Source organism: Fukomys damarensis, unplaced genomic scaffold, assembly GCF_012274545.1.
Source record: "Fukomys damarensis isolate Sample0158 unplaced genomic scaffold, DMR_v1.0_HiC HiC_scaffold_23, whole genome shotgun sequence".
Classification (NCBI taxonomy): domain Eukaryota; kingdom Metazoa; phylum Chordata; class Mammalia; order Rodentia; family Bathyergidae; genus Fukomys; species Fukomys damarensis.
In genome coordinates this window covers 34,347,086-34,361,180 of record NW_022900935.1, presented here as the reverse complement: position 1 = coordinate 34,361,180, position 14,095 = coordinate 34,347,086, and the positions used below count along the sequence as shown (strand labels likewise).

Genomic DNA, 14,095 nt, shown 5'->3' with positions numbered 1-14,095 from the left:
TTAAATTTTCAAGGGGCTGTTGAGAACCGAACTTCACTGGCCTGTATCTCCTCGTCGAACTGAAGAGCTCTGAGGCCAGGGGAGTGAATCTTACTTACTGTTGTCTCTTCTACACAGCAACACAGTCTGCTGTGGTGTAGGATTTCAATAAGTATTCAAGCTAAATGATTGATAAATGGGGAAAGAGAGGGAATAAATTATTGCTACAAACCCTTTCATAAGGGTTTTTGATGGAAGGACTCTTAGAACTTCAACTCGAGTCACTGATTCTCTCTAAGAGATTGGAAAAGAGCCATGACACTACTGGGCCTCAATTTCCCCCGTGTATGGAGAGAAGGGGTCATCCCCATTTCAGAGGCACCCTCTGTGGCTCCATGAACGTGTTTCCAAATCCCTCCCTCCTGAGCTGGCGATGCCTGGGGGAAGCGATGCCATGAGTACCAGCACTTAGCACCAAGCCATTTCCACTCAAGCACTTTTCATTTTTAATGCATAACTAATTGAGGAAGATTTAGCATATTTAATTGTTTTGATTAAAAATGCTTCAACAGTGATAAACAAAAGTGGCTGAAAAGAATTCATGGGCAGGAGCAAGAGTGATTGATTAGGTGAGTGGTGGAGAGCTGCCACGTTAAAGTCACAGGACTAGCTGATTAACGGGGGCTGAAGGACGCCTGCAGGGTAATTATGCTCCTGCAGGATCTGCCCTCGGTCCACTAAGGCTGCCAGCAGAGGAGAATTCCAGGCTGATTGGAGCTGGGAGACTTCACTGCAAAAATAGTGCCTTCTGAGGACCAGCAAACAAGGTCCCAGCCTGTAAGGGGAGGCTGCGACTCCTACGGAATCATAGCATGTGAGAGCCACAGTGCTTTCAGACACCAGGTCCACACTTCTCATTTATAGTCGAGATACTTGAGGTTCATAAAGGTTAATTATCTAGCCGAAGGCCATACAGCTGAGACTCCCATTCAGGTCTGTCTTGCTCAGAAGCCTGCAGTATTTTTGCTAATCCCAGTTATTGCATCAGACTAAAGATTTCCACTGTCAGAGAGAAAAAGTTAGGCAGTGCCTACTGGGTGCTCTCTGGTACACAGTACCAGTTGTGTTTCGGGCAGTGCAGGCGTGGTGGGAATAAACCAATGTGAACACGTGGATCTGAATAAACTAGCAGGGTTGGGGCAAGGTACCAATGAAAGATGAATATGTATCCTGAGAGCTGCTTGTTTCACTACGCCAGGGCTAGAAGAGAAAGCTCTCACCAGAAGATGCAGGAGAAGCCACAAACAGAGCTGTCTACAGCACATGGGAAACCAGGAACAACAAGCAGGCGACGGGGGCAGAGAAGATCAAACCTGTATCAAAAGCCAGGAGCTGGAAGCTTGGATTATCAAAACAGAGTTTTCAAAAACAGAGTAAGATGAAAACAGAGTAAGCGAGATGCAGAGGAAGGAGTAAACAGGTTGGAGACACCGCACAGAACTTGTGTGGCCTGTGTAGATGGACTGCACCTACAGAACCATTGCCCCACACCTGTCCCTCCGGGCTAGACTCCAAGGACTCCACTATTATCTTGGAGTGTGTGAACTTATTGAACTCTGATTGTTCCCTAACCTGACTATCCATTCAGATCAGCTGGAAGGTGATTAAAAACACAGATTCCTGGGCCCCACTTCCTTCAGTTGTGATAGATTTTGTAAAATCTGTATTTTCAACAAGAATGTCAGGTGATCCCTATGTAATGCATCTGGGACCAGACGCTGAGTGCTGTGACCCAAGGAGGACCTCTGGTGGTGTGGCTGGGGCACTGGCATCTAGAGGGTCTCCACAACAGCCTGGATATGGATACAGAAGTCAGTCTTGCCCCATCTCCACAGAAAAAGGAGCAGGAAAAGCCAAGCATAATTCGAGCAGTCAGGATCCGAAAAGCCCTCAGGAGACTGGACAGATACATAGAGCACACAAAGCAAAATGGTCCTTGCAAACTTCCAGGATCCACAGTCTTAACAGGAAGTAAGAATACAAGGCTTCCCTCAGTGAGCTTCCCTGAGCCCTTAAAAAGGGCTGTGATATGTGGCAGCATAAACAAAGGGTGAGGACATGATGCTTAGCGAAGTAAGCCAGGCCCAAAAGGACAAAGCCCACGTGATCCACTTATGAAGAACCTAATGTAGTCAAAGTCATAGAACTAAAGGGTGCTTAATGGTGGCCTGGGGCTGAAGGCCGGGAGCTGCTAATCAATAGACATAAAATCTCAATTATGCAAGATGAATGAGTTCTAGAGACCCGTGTGACATCGTCCCTATGGTTAGAGATACCACATTGCATACTTACCCGTCTGTGAAGGGAGCAGATGTCTTGTTAAGTACTCTTACAACAAGAATATACAATGAAAAAAGGCAGGGAGTGCTAAGCAAAGAGTAAGCCTAAAGGTGAAGAAATTCAACACAATTTTTGGAAATGTTTGGAGGGACTGAGGAAGTTCATCTCCTCCTTAAGAGAGGAGCTGTCTCATAAGGCAGTGAGCTCCCCATTGCCGGAGGGAACCCAGCAGAGGCTGGCTGGCTGCCTGACGGGGCACATAGAAGGGTTTAAAGAGTGATAGGGCCAGGGATCTAGCTCAGTGGTTCCACTGCCTGCCTTGCAAAGAGCAAGGATCCAAGTTCGATCCCCAGTACCAAAAAAAGAAAAAAAAAGAGTGACAAAGATCAGTGGTCTAACACTGAGATTCCGAAACTGTGACAGCACACCAGGGCACTTTGGGAATGTCTGAGGAAACTTTAATGATTTTCCTACTGTGCCCAAGGCATGCTGGACATAAAGGGGCGGGGAGGCTAAAGACAGCCAGTGAGTTTAAAGTCATGGATGGGAAGTGGGTGTGTAAACAGGCATCGGGCTGTGAGAGGACACTGACCGGGGCCCAGGCCACGAAAGGCTTCCTAGGGGGAGCTGTGCTCGAAAGGGTCAGCAAGATGGGGTGTGAATAGTCATAATCCCAAGGAAGTGTCGGATGGGGGCCTTGGGTTTTTTCCACTCTGACCTGGAGAATAGCTGCTGCTGTGCCTGTTGGGCAAGCCAGGAGACCAAAGGACCTTTTTCCGGCTGCCACATCTTTGCTTGCTTGTCTCTTGGTCCTTGAGAGGGTACAGAAAGGAGCGGCCTGCCTCTTGCCCCCTCCTTCCCTTCCTCTACAAGGCTGCTCTCCCTGTGGCTCTGAGGCAGAACCAGGCAGCTTGACTTCTAGGGTGCAGAATACAGAAAGTCTCCTGTCACCCCTCAGTTTAAAAGCATCAGGTGGAAAACAGCAGGTGTCATTCATTATTTATCTCCTTGCAACAAACAAATAGTATTCAGGTTGCTATGTTCTATCCGCTGTGTCTTCGCTATGTTGGTTTCCTCCAAAGACAGCCTAAAAGGCCAAGCAAATGAAATGGTCCATGTCTTGTGTCACACTGGGAAAGACAGTTGGTTAATCTGTTTCCTGGGCTGGCTGAGAGGCAGAGGCTGGCTCACCTGGCCCCTTTATGCCTCTATGCATCCATGAAAACTGATGGTTCTTCCCAAGGACCCAAGAATGGTGGGAGTCCCTCTGTACCTCAGCACATGTCGTTCTTCCAGTTGCAAACTCATTAGTTTCTCTGCTGAGCTCCCCACAGCCTTTTCTCACTGCCTAAGAGGCCCTGCAATACCCCTGCACCTCCCTCCAGCTTTGTACTTAATATACCTTAGTCGTGACTTTTAACTTGTCGCCCTGTTCTTAGTATGAAACCGCAGCCTCTAAGTCACCTCTTGTCTTTGCAAGGGTCAGCAGAACGAATACCTGGCAGGTGGCCAGACCCAAGAGTTCTCAGAGACTGGCTGATGCCAACCTGCTTAGACAATAGTTCTAAAATGTTTTGAGGGTCACAGATCTTCCTTTGTTGAAGTTGCAAATCACAACTTTATAAGCTTGATTAAGAGTTGTGCTTGAGCAAGGGTTGATATTTTAGCTGGGTGTGGTGGTGCACACTTTAATCCCAGCAATCTGAGGAAGGCTGAGCCAGGAGGATCTCAAGTTTGAGCCCAGCCTGGGCAATACAGCAAGGCCCTGTCTCAAAGTTAAAAAAAAAAAAATGAAAAGGGGGCTGAGGTTGGAGCTCAGTATGAAGAATTTCAAGACCATCAGTTCACTCACCAGTACACAAAAACAACAGTCGACATTTTATAAAGCACTTTTATCTGCTTCACTTCCTTAACTCATGCTATGATTCTAACCATCTTCTAGGCAAGGAGGATTTGCCTGTATCACAAGCTTCCTGCAAAAGGCTGTAATTGTGGTGGCTCACAGTGTGAACCACGGAGACCCAGTTCTACCATTCGCTAATAGTGTGACTTAAATTATTAACTTTGTGCCTCGTTTTCCCAATCTTTAAAAATGGAAATGATAATACTTCTCATGAGGGAATCCCTAAACATAGTGTTGGTACAAGTAGGGGGTCAACAACGCTTAGCTGCCATTGCTACTGTGCCCCAAATCCCGTGCCTAAGAAGCCCAAGAATCAGGGCTTTGAAGCAAGGTGTGATATGCCCAGTTCAGGGGATGCTCCACACACTCCAGTGTGGGGTACCCTGCGGAGAGGCCCCTACTCCAGGCCACTGTCGCAGATGGTACCAAAGGGAGCCAGGTCAGGCCACTGCTTCCCTGATGACCTCATCAGGCAATGAGGCTCAGGGAAAGCCAGCCACACTCTCAGGGACGATGCTGGTCTTCCTTCTCTCAGATCAGTGCTTGCCCACAGGGGATACAGCTTTTCTAGGTGGTTTTGGCTATGATAAGAGGCAGCATACTGAAGGCCAGCCTCAGAAACGGAGACTGCCTGAGCAGGAACTCCACCTCACTGTTCTTGAGCTTCCCATGTGTAAGGTGAGGATTTGAACAGCCACTACCTCGTAGGACTGTTGGGAGGGTCAGAGGCATCAACCCAGGCAGTGTTGAGCGTGCAAATCCTTGCCTAGCGATAATGGTCAAGTGCAGCTATCATGTCTGTCAGCGGACAGGCTGCAGGCTGCTCTCGGGTCTTGGCTCCTGTTCTGATCTGGGAGGTTTGAGAATGAAGAAAGCAAAGGAGTTTGGCAGAAGGAGTTTCCTTAGTCAATATTTGTGCCGTGTAATCTGTGAGGCCAGGGGGAAGGAAATCGAGGAAGGGAATTGAGACAGCACTCGGGTTGGATAAGAACCTATGGAAGCCGGCGAGGGATTTCGCATATGTGACTCCGCTTACTCTTCACACATTGCTCCACAACGGGAATGGCTATTCTCATATTAGAGAGGAATAAATCAAGACAATGTAAACTGAATTTAAGTCCCTTGCCCAAAATTACTCTGTAGGTAAATAAGCAAGAAGAAAAGGACTAAGATCGGTGTCCAAAGGCCCTGTTCTCTCTCCACATTACATTGTCTATGGGGAAGAAGCTTAAGGGTGGCCCTGGGAAGATTTCTGACTCTCGCTCAGTTTTTCTCCTTTATGTGGGAAGCTATTTTCAGTGATATTAGAGGTGGAAATTCAAAATCAGGGCAAAGCCAGAAGGATGGTACTGAGAGTGCCTCCCAGTTCCATGTGTATGCAGATGACTTAAGGGGAATGGGGCCGAGCCAAGACACCAAGAGCCTGTCAGTCAATCAATAACATCCATCACCGTGAAGCCTGGTTGCCATGGTAACTGGGGATAAAGCCTGGAGCTTGTTAGAATCCAGTGACTCTCTGTTCGGGGTGACTGGTTGCTTAGCGGGCACAGTAAAAGGCTTGCTGGGCTATCCCCCATGGCTTAGCCACAAAAATAGGGGGCTTCACAATCCAGGTTTCTCTGTACCTCTTCCTCCAGTTCAGCCCAGACCTTCTCAGAGACCACCCCTGACTGTTCAGAGTGTAAGGCGGAGCTCGAGAGAACAGGGACAGCATATGCAGCTTGGATTCTGACCCACCACAGCTGGAAAGAGACCAGGCCCCTCCTGTGGCTCCACCTCCACCTCTGGCCAAGACCCTGCAGGTGCACAATGAACAGGGTGCACACCAACAACCAGCTGTTCCAGTAGTGTGGTACAGACTGCTGAGCCCCGGGCTCCCACCCCAGAGCTGGGGCGTCAGGATGGCTGCTCAGACTCCTACCCAGGCTGGGCAGAGATCAGGGGACTGGGGACTGGGGGCGAGAAGAGGTGATGCGTCCCTAAAAGAAAGTGGGAATGGTTTGCCCAGGGACTGCCGAGGTGCCCCATAGAGTAGCCGGAGCATGCTCACTTGAATGCAGGCCATCTTTCCCAGCGGCAGGGGTGCCCCTGCGTTCAGCATTGTCTTTGCCTGGCTCTTGCAGCTGGCTACCCTCTGACTCCTTTGCTGGCGTAACCCAGCTGGCCACAGGACTGAGTGTATTTCTGCCCTGGCCCAGGGACAAGCCTCTTCAACAGAGTCCAGGCTTGAGTGAACCTGGACGCTCTCCTCCTGTTACCCTGCCCTGCTTGCTGTTTCATCGACTCCCATGTGACCCTCGCCACTGAGAAAGCCCTGCTCCCTCTCCACCAGGGGAGCATAGACTCCTACTGTTCTGGAAAAGAAGGTACGAATATCTTTGGAGCCTTGAAAACAGGAGGGCCAGAAAAGATGGGCCTCTTCCACCCTTGTGCTTGAACTCTATCGTTTTCTCTCCAAGCACTGTGCCTCCTCAGCTCACAACTAACTGTAAATTCCTCTAGGTGGGGGTCTGTGTGCTTCAGCCTAGTTTCCCAGAAATCAGGGGTGCTCAAAACATATTTACTGCAAAATAGCTGTCCTGGATCTCCAGCCGATGGAAGATCTTTGATATATCACAAGATTCCATAATTGTGACAGCCAATACCTTATAATTAAAGCCTTTTAATTGTAATATATATGATTGAACAGTTTTCTATAAATGTTCCCAATTCCACAGAGACACCGCTGATTCTCTTTCTCTAGAGAACCCCAACTCATGAACTCCCCAGTGCCCCTCTAATGGCTACTGGTGATTTTTCCTTTATATACAGTGATTAAATACATGTCTGCTGTCAGTGGAACACACTGCATTGAGTGTTTTTTGAAACCCTTGACCACCCCCAAAAGTAAGAAGTATGTTTCACATCATTATCCAGCTTGCAAATACTTGGCTAAAGGAAGTTTTAATACTTAACTGTACTTTGATTGATGCACTCTCATATTTTCCATTGTATTATATTATGTTTGATTAAACATTTTTAAATGCTAGTTAGGGCCTACTAAATTTCTTTGACAATCTACTAATGAATTGTGGCCTGTAGTCAGAAAAGCTCTAGGTTATGACATGCTGGAGACACTGTAGCATGTTGGTTAAGATGAAAGATTCCAAATTTGATCCCTGACTGCACTGATAGAGCTGTGTGACCTTTGGTGCATAGTTTAACATGGCTAAACCTTAGTTCTTTGCAAATTGGAGACTGTCACAGCCATTTCACAAGTGCCTCCCGATTAAGTGAGCTCGTGTATTTGAAGTGCTTAACCCAGTCCCCATAAACTAGAAAATGCTCCTTGATTGTTAGCTGCCTTGCTACACTGCTAGACTAAGACTGGCCTAAGCCTGGGACACAAAGCCTAACCCAAAAGACGTTGGTTCACTGCTGAGTCATGTTGAGCTGTTTGCCTAAGCTCTTTGACCTCAACTTTTTCTGCAAAAATCAGAGAAAATAATAATACATTTTCTCTGACTGCTGCAATGAAGATTGATTTGAATACCACATGTGCATATATATTCACTTTACAAATATTGGGAGTTGTTATGCATGAATACATTTCATTAAAACCAAATACTTTGGTTGATTCTAAGTACAGAAAATAAAAAAAAAATAAAGTGTGAGTTCACTTTGGGTAATAACCGATGTGACTGTCCATGAAACAAATGTTTTCCGACTATAATCAGATGGTAATATCCAAGCAGAACTCTGTTACCTTCTACAAACCCCCAGTGAGGGCCCATGTATTAATTGTGTTGGTATCTAGTATGTGCTTCCCATACCACACATGCTTAATGTTTGTTGAACGACAGGCTAAAGGAATGAATGGATAAGGAAGGTAGGGCTGAATAAAGGAAGAGAAGATAGAGCTATAATTAAGAGTGGGGTGTAGCTGGGCATGGTGGTGTACGCCTGTAAACCCAGCACTCAGAAGGCTGAGGCAGGAGGATTGCTGTGAGTTCAAGACCATCCTGGGCTACATAGTGATTTGCAGGTCAGTCTCAACTACATAGTGAGATCCTGTCTCAAAAATAAAAAAAGAAAAAGAAAAGAGAGGGGTGTGATTCTGTCCCTGTGGGTTTTCCCTGCTGTGTGTCAGTGGTGACAAGTTGGTTCGAGGACTCTGATGGTGAGGGGATGATCGGTGACGGATGGACGTACAGCACTCTTGCTGGAAGGGTCCTTCCAGGGTCACCGTTGTCTGGCATCTATCTGGGGCAGGGATGATGGAAAGCAGGCTCTGATTTGGGCAGAGTTGGTAACACTTTGAAAGATAGTGATGAGAATTCAGAGAGACCTTGATGAATGGGAATACTGGTTCCTCCAAAACTGGATGAAGCATCAGAGACAGAAATGAATGACCTTGATCAAAAAAGTGGGCAGGTTGGGGAGGAAGCCTGATTGCAAAAGCACCGGCCACTGCGGGCAGAATATAATGATAATGATTTCCCTTCCCGCTGAACAATGTCTCGGAGCTGAATGTTGCAGAATCCTGTGAGAGAGGTCTTCCGTTACCCCCACTCCACAGGGGTCAGAACAGTTCAGACGACAGAGTTAAAAACGGGCAAGCCAGGAATAAGAAACACGTGGTGATAGTACGGTGGTAGGGTTTGAACGTGGTTTACTCCCTCTAAAACACACGTTTAAATTTCATTCCCAAATGAATGGTGTTGACAGGTGAGGGGGTGAGAAGTGATTGGGCCATGAAGAGGGATTCATTCCTCTCTTGGGGAAGGGGTTCATTCTCACTAGAGCTGGTTGTTAGGAAGTGCTCCGTGTCTTACACATGCACCCACTTGGCTTTCTGCCAAGTTATGAAGGAGCACAAAGGCCCCCCCAAGAGAATGAGAAGGTGTCGGTGCCATATTCTTGGACTCTCCAACCTTCGGAACCGTAAGCCAAAATAACTCTCTGTTCTAGTCTCAGGTATTCTGAGATAGCAATAGAAAGGAGACTAAGACAAACACTAACAGAGTACAGTGATAATAAGTAACACTGTGAACCTTTACTGTATGTCAGAGACTGGACTACACAGTCACACAGATTGTTTCACTTTGTATCCATAACACCCGTATGAGGTAGGTGCTGTCACTGTCTCATTTAGAAGAAAAGGAAACTGAACCGGGGATTTAGCTCAGAGATTCCACCACCTGCCTCACAAGTGCAAGGACCCAAGTTCAATTCCTGGTACCAAAAAAAGAAAAAGAAGAACAGGAGGAGGAGGAGGAGGAGGAGGAGCAGGAGGAGGAGGAGGAAGAAACTCAGACACTGAGAGGTTCACTGATTTGCCTGTGGCTCACAAGAATGGGAGAAGATGGAGACAGAACTTGAATGGAGCGATCTGCTTCAGACCTTTTTCCACAACTGAAATTTATTGCTTTTCAGAAGCTGGACAATGTACTAAATATTATCTATGGATACATTCACTTATTTCTCACTCTGTGATATGAATGGTAAATATTCAACTAACAGATGAGAAATGGAGGCTTAAAATGATTACTTTTTTTTTTAACCTGGGATCGCACAGTTAGTAAATGGAAATTTACTATTTTTAACCGCTATGCTATGTTAAAATCTTGCATCAAAGAGACATATATCTATTAAAAACTTTTCATATGGGCCAGGGATTTAGCTCAGCAATACTGCGCCTGCTTTGCAAGCACAAGGTCTTCAGTTTGATACCCAGTACCAAAAAAAATTAAAATAAAAAAATAAAAACTTGTTATACAGCTACTAAGTTGTAGAATGGGAGATTTCTCCTCAGTTATGTCTGACTATGAAGGTCAGACTCTGCTACTGTGTCACCAGCATATTTCTTAACCCCACAGACCTTGGTCAGATGTTTTTAATGCCTACGGTCAACCACCAGTAGCACACAGAAAAAAATTTTTTAAGAATTCAGAGGAGGGTCAGGAATTTAGCTCAGTGGTGCTGCTGCCTGCCTCGCAAGCTCGCAAGCACAAAGACCAGAGTTCAATCCCTGGTACCAAAAAAAAAAAAAAAAAAAAAAAAAAAAAAAAAAAAAAAAAAAAAAAAAAAAAAAAAAAAAAAAAAAAAAAAAGGAATTCAGAGGAACCTGGGGTTTGAGATGAGAAAGACACACTGCATCTGCCTGGAGGAGACAGAATCCGCTCTTTGCTCCAAAATCCCTCCCATATTTTAAATTCCTGCAGGTATCTCCACCAGGAAGCTAGCACCCATCAGGCACATTGCTCCCTGCTTACCATTCCCTGTGTGTGTGCGCGTGGGCATATATAGTACAAATATTATTTCAGGGAAAGGGCACGTCTCGCAATCTGTACCCCGTCTGCAAATTCTTTAAATTCTACTTTCCAAATAGATGCCATTTGTGTCACATTCTTCCATCTCCATTCTTGATGACTAAGAGCCTCCTAAACGAGTCCACTCTTGGCCCATTTAATCTGGGCTCTGCAGGGCCGCATAATGACCTGCTGACACCTGGGTTACACCCCAGTGTGCCCTGCTGGTGAACCCTGTCACTGCACATACTCTGTACTTCCTGCCACTGCCAACAAGACCTCTGGTGACTTCGCTAGGTTGCTTCCAACCTCAGTTCCTACGCTTCTTACCTTAGACAAAAGGCTTCAGCTGCATAGGGTTCTTTCATTCCCCAAAACACCACAACTTGCAATTACATATTAACCGATTCATTCACTCATTCGCCACAGCTAGGAAATAAATCTGCAGCAAGGAACAAGACCAACACATTTCCTGCTCTTATGAGATGCACATTCCACAAAGAGGAGATTGCCAATAACGAACGAGCAAGGCGCTAAGCAGATAGTGACTTGCTGAGAACTAGGATAGGTAATATACCAAAGGTGGACTTGACTGTGTGGTCAGGAAGGGCTTCTCAGAAAATGCAGCACTTGAGCTGAAGTCTCTACGATAAGATTACTGCTATGCAAACCTCAGAGCTGGCATAGTCCAGATAGAGAGACAGGAACCACCGACACAATGACCCTAGGCTAAATAAGCTAGGTATGGCCTGGTGCTACTGGAGCAATGAGGATAATCAAAAAAGAAAGGAAATATGGAAGAGAAAGAGAAAATGGAGAGCTCATCATTTTCCTGCAGTATCCAGATGAGAGATATTGTTGGTTCGGGCTAATGAGATAGCAAAAGAGAGGGGTAGAGAGATGTCCATGTATATTTCATGAATAAAGCAGGCAGATCTCACTGATGAGAAGCAAGAAAAAAGGAATTTGGAGCTATTAATTTTGTTTCCTCCACAGGACTGTGAGCATCACAAAGGCCAGGACCATACCGATTTTGTTACCTGACACAGGATGAAAACTCAATGAACACGGTTGCATGAATGAAGTTATAAACAAAATTGTGGAAGAAGGGTAGAGGAAGGGCATGGCAGGCATTACAGAAGCAGGAATACCCTTACGGTAGTGATGGCAAATGTTTTAGAGCTTTCAGTGATAACAGACAGCTGGCTAAGGCACGTGTGCCACAGGTTTTCCACCACTGCCTTAGACAGTTCCAAAAGGTGAGCTGAAGTTTGTCAGGGAAGCAAGACAGGAGATGAAGGAGCAGAATTGCAAAGGAGGAAGAAATCACAAAATACACAAGGGTGTCACTGCAGCACTTGATCTACCCAAGGTAAACTGTCAGTGCTGTGACTGGGCTGGATTCTAGAGAAGGCAGAACAGAAAATACACTATTCTCTTTGTCCTCCTCTGACACAAAGACAAAGGATGAGAACTCTAGCAAAGGAAAGAAGGAGAAAAAGATGCCCAAATGTAGAAAATTCAAGCCCAGAGCCATACTAGCTCCCGCAGAAGGTAGAAAGCTGTTAGGTACAGTCCTTGAAGAAATCTTCAGATCTCATTGAAGTCAAACATCACCTCCCCAACCTCCAAGGCTCCCCTTGACTTTTTGATGTGTGGGGAAGCAACATTTGATATAACACCTTTGTAGATCCTCTGGGATAGGTCCAGAGAGGATCTGAAGCAACCCAAGGACAAAAGATTCCCCCAGCACAGACTGCTATGTTCACCTGAGTTGTTCCATACCAAGGTTGGCCATTTGAGGGCATGAATGTACCACACACACAGATATCCCCTGGAAGCAAGCACTTAATAGAATATAAATTAAAATCTTATAGATCAAAGACACAGGAAGAGGAAGAAACACTGACAATGAGGAAAGATGGAGAAAAAAGGAGAGAATGAGAGGATACTAAGAAAAGGAACAAAAGAAGGGAATATGAAATAGAACACTAGCTAAAATCAAACACAGAGAAAAAGCGTGTGTGATGCTATTTGTCAAAAGGAAAAAAGGTAGATGTTTTTGTTCTTTTTAGGTTAATATGTAAATGACATTCTGATTTATTAGCGGTCTCCAGCAGATGAGGTGATGATTAGCACATTTCCATATTTATAGGAAAGCAACACTAACTTTCTGGATTTATAGAAAATCAGCTCTTCACAAATAGCAAATTGTGCTATTATCGACATATGGCTTTCTATAAACAGAGCTGAGGTAATTATCCCTGGGACAATTTGTCGGTGGGCTTCTTTTGAATATTAACCACACTGTTAGTCCATTTCTGCCTCACAGATTTTTAAAGAGGAAGGACCTGCAGATATATACCAGGCAACTAATCAGTAACCCCACACTGCAGCCCAAATGAAAGGCTACCTTAAAACCGCCAAGTGCAAAACACAGGGCCAGGGATCTGAAGCCAGACTTTGGCCGCTCTTGGTAAAATAATTCACCTGCCTGATGAGCCTCAGCCTTAATACCAACCTCCAAGTGTTGGCAAGAAAAGCGAGAAGCATGTAATTACACCTGGAATGCAGTAAGTGCTCAACAAATCTTAATTCTTTTTCCGTTCTCACATTTTTAGTGATTCTAAAAAGACCCAGCTGAGGACTTTTTGCAGCTTTTTAAAACAATGCTCTGCAGTAAGCTGTTTAGTTTGTATCATGATACAGTACATGCACACATGTCTGTATTTAACTGGAAAAGTTTCCGGAAACAATAACTTACCTTCAGAGCCTAAAGTTCACTTCTTTTCTATTCTATTCTTTGGAGATGCTGGTTTTCAACATTTTGCTCCTGATCAATACACTAATTTTGAAACTTGCTACTGGACTGCAATTTGCAGTTGTGAAAACATTGTGCTATGAGTTGAATGGTAACCACACCACATCCCGGGTACAAACACACTGGATGCTCCGTAGAGCACCTTGAATTATTTATTTAAAAAAAACAAAGAGTAGAAAGAATAGGTAGGTGGATGAATTAATGAATGGCCCTAGCCTGGAATGTAAATTAATGCTCCTTGTTTTGTTTTTCATGCTTAATATGTATTAAGCATTGTATAAAGAAATAGAAAAGTGCTGGATATTGGCTGCTTTCACATAGATGAGAAAAAAAATATCAGCAATTGGGAAAATGCTGTTTAAAGACCAAAGAACATTGAACACACATGAATGTGTTGAGGAAAAGGATGGCCCAGCCTGGGCTGGTGCAGTCATGGAAGAATCTTGAAATAAGAAATTTGAACTTGGCTTTACAGTATGTTTAGCTCTGTTACATTCTACCACTCATTGACCAGGTCACTGGTTCTAAAACTCTAGCAGGCATCAGAATTGCTGGCAGGATGTGAAAAGAGATTTCTAGGCTCACTCCAAGAATGTTTCATTCAGTAAACTTTGAGATGGGGTTCGAGAATTTGCCTTTTGAACAAGTGGCCAGTTGTAACCCATCCTTGTAGAACCACTGTTCTAGTAACATAAGAGAGATCACGAAGGTTGTTGATATTATTCTTCTGGAGCATTCAACGTATAAGGCAAGGAAGTAGGA

At 45.1% G+C, this 14,095-nt stretch overlaps 1 protein-coding gene across 1 annotated transcript in view; it reads right to left on the bottom strand.

Annotated features, from left to right (window-relative positions):
* Window positions 1-14,095, bottom strand: part of C8a (complement C8 alpha chain) — a 52,612-nt gene that overhangs the window by 10,810 nt on the left and 27,707 nt on the right. The window lies entirely within an intron of this gene.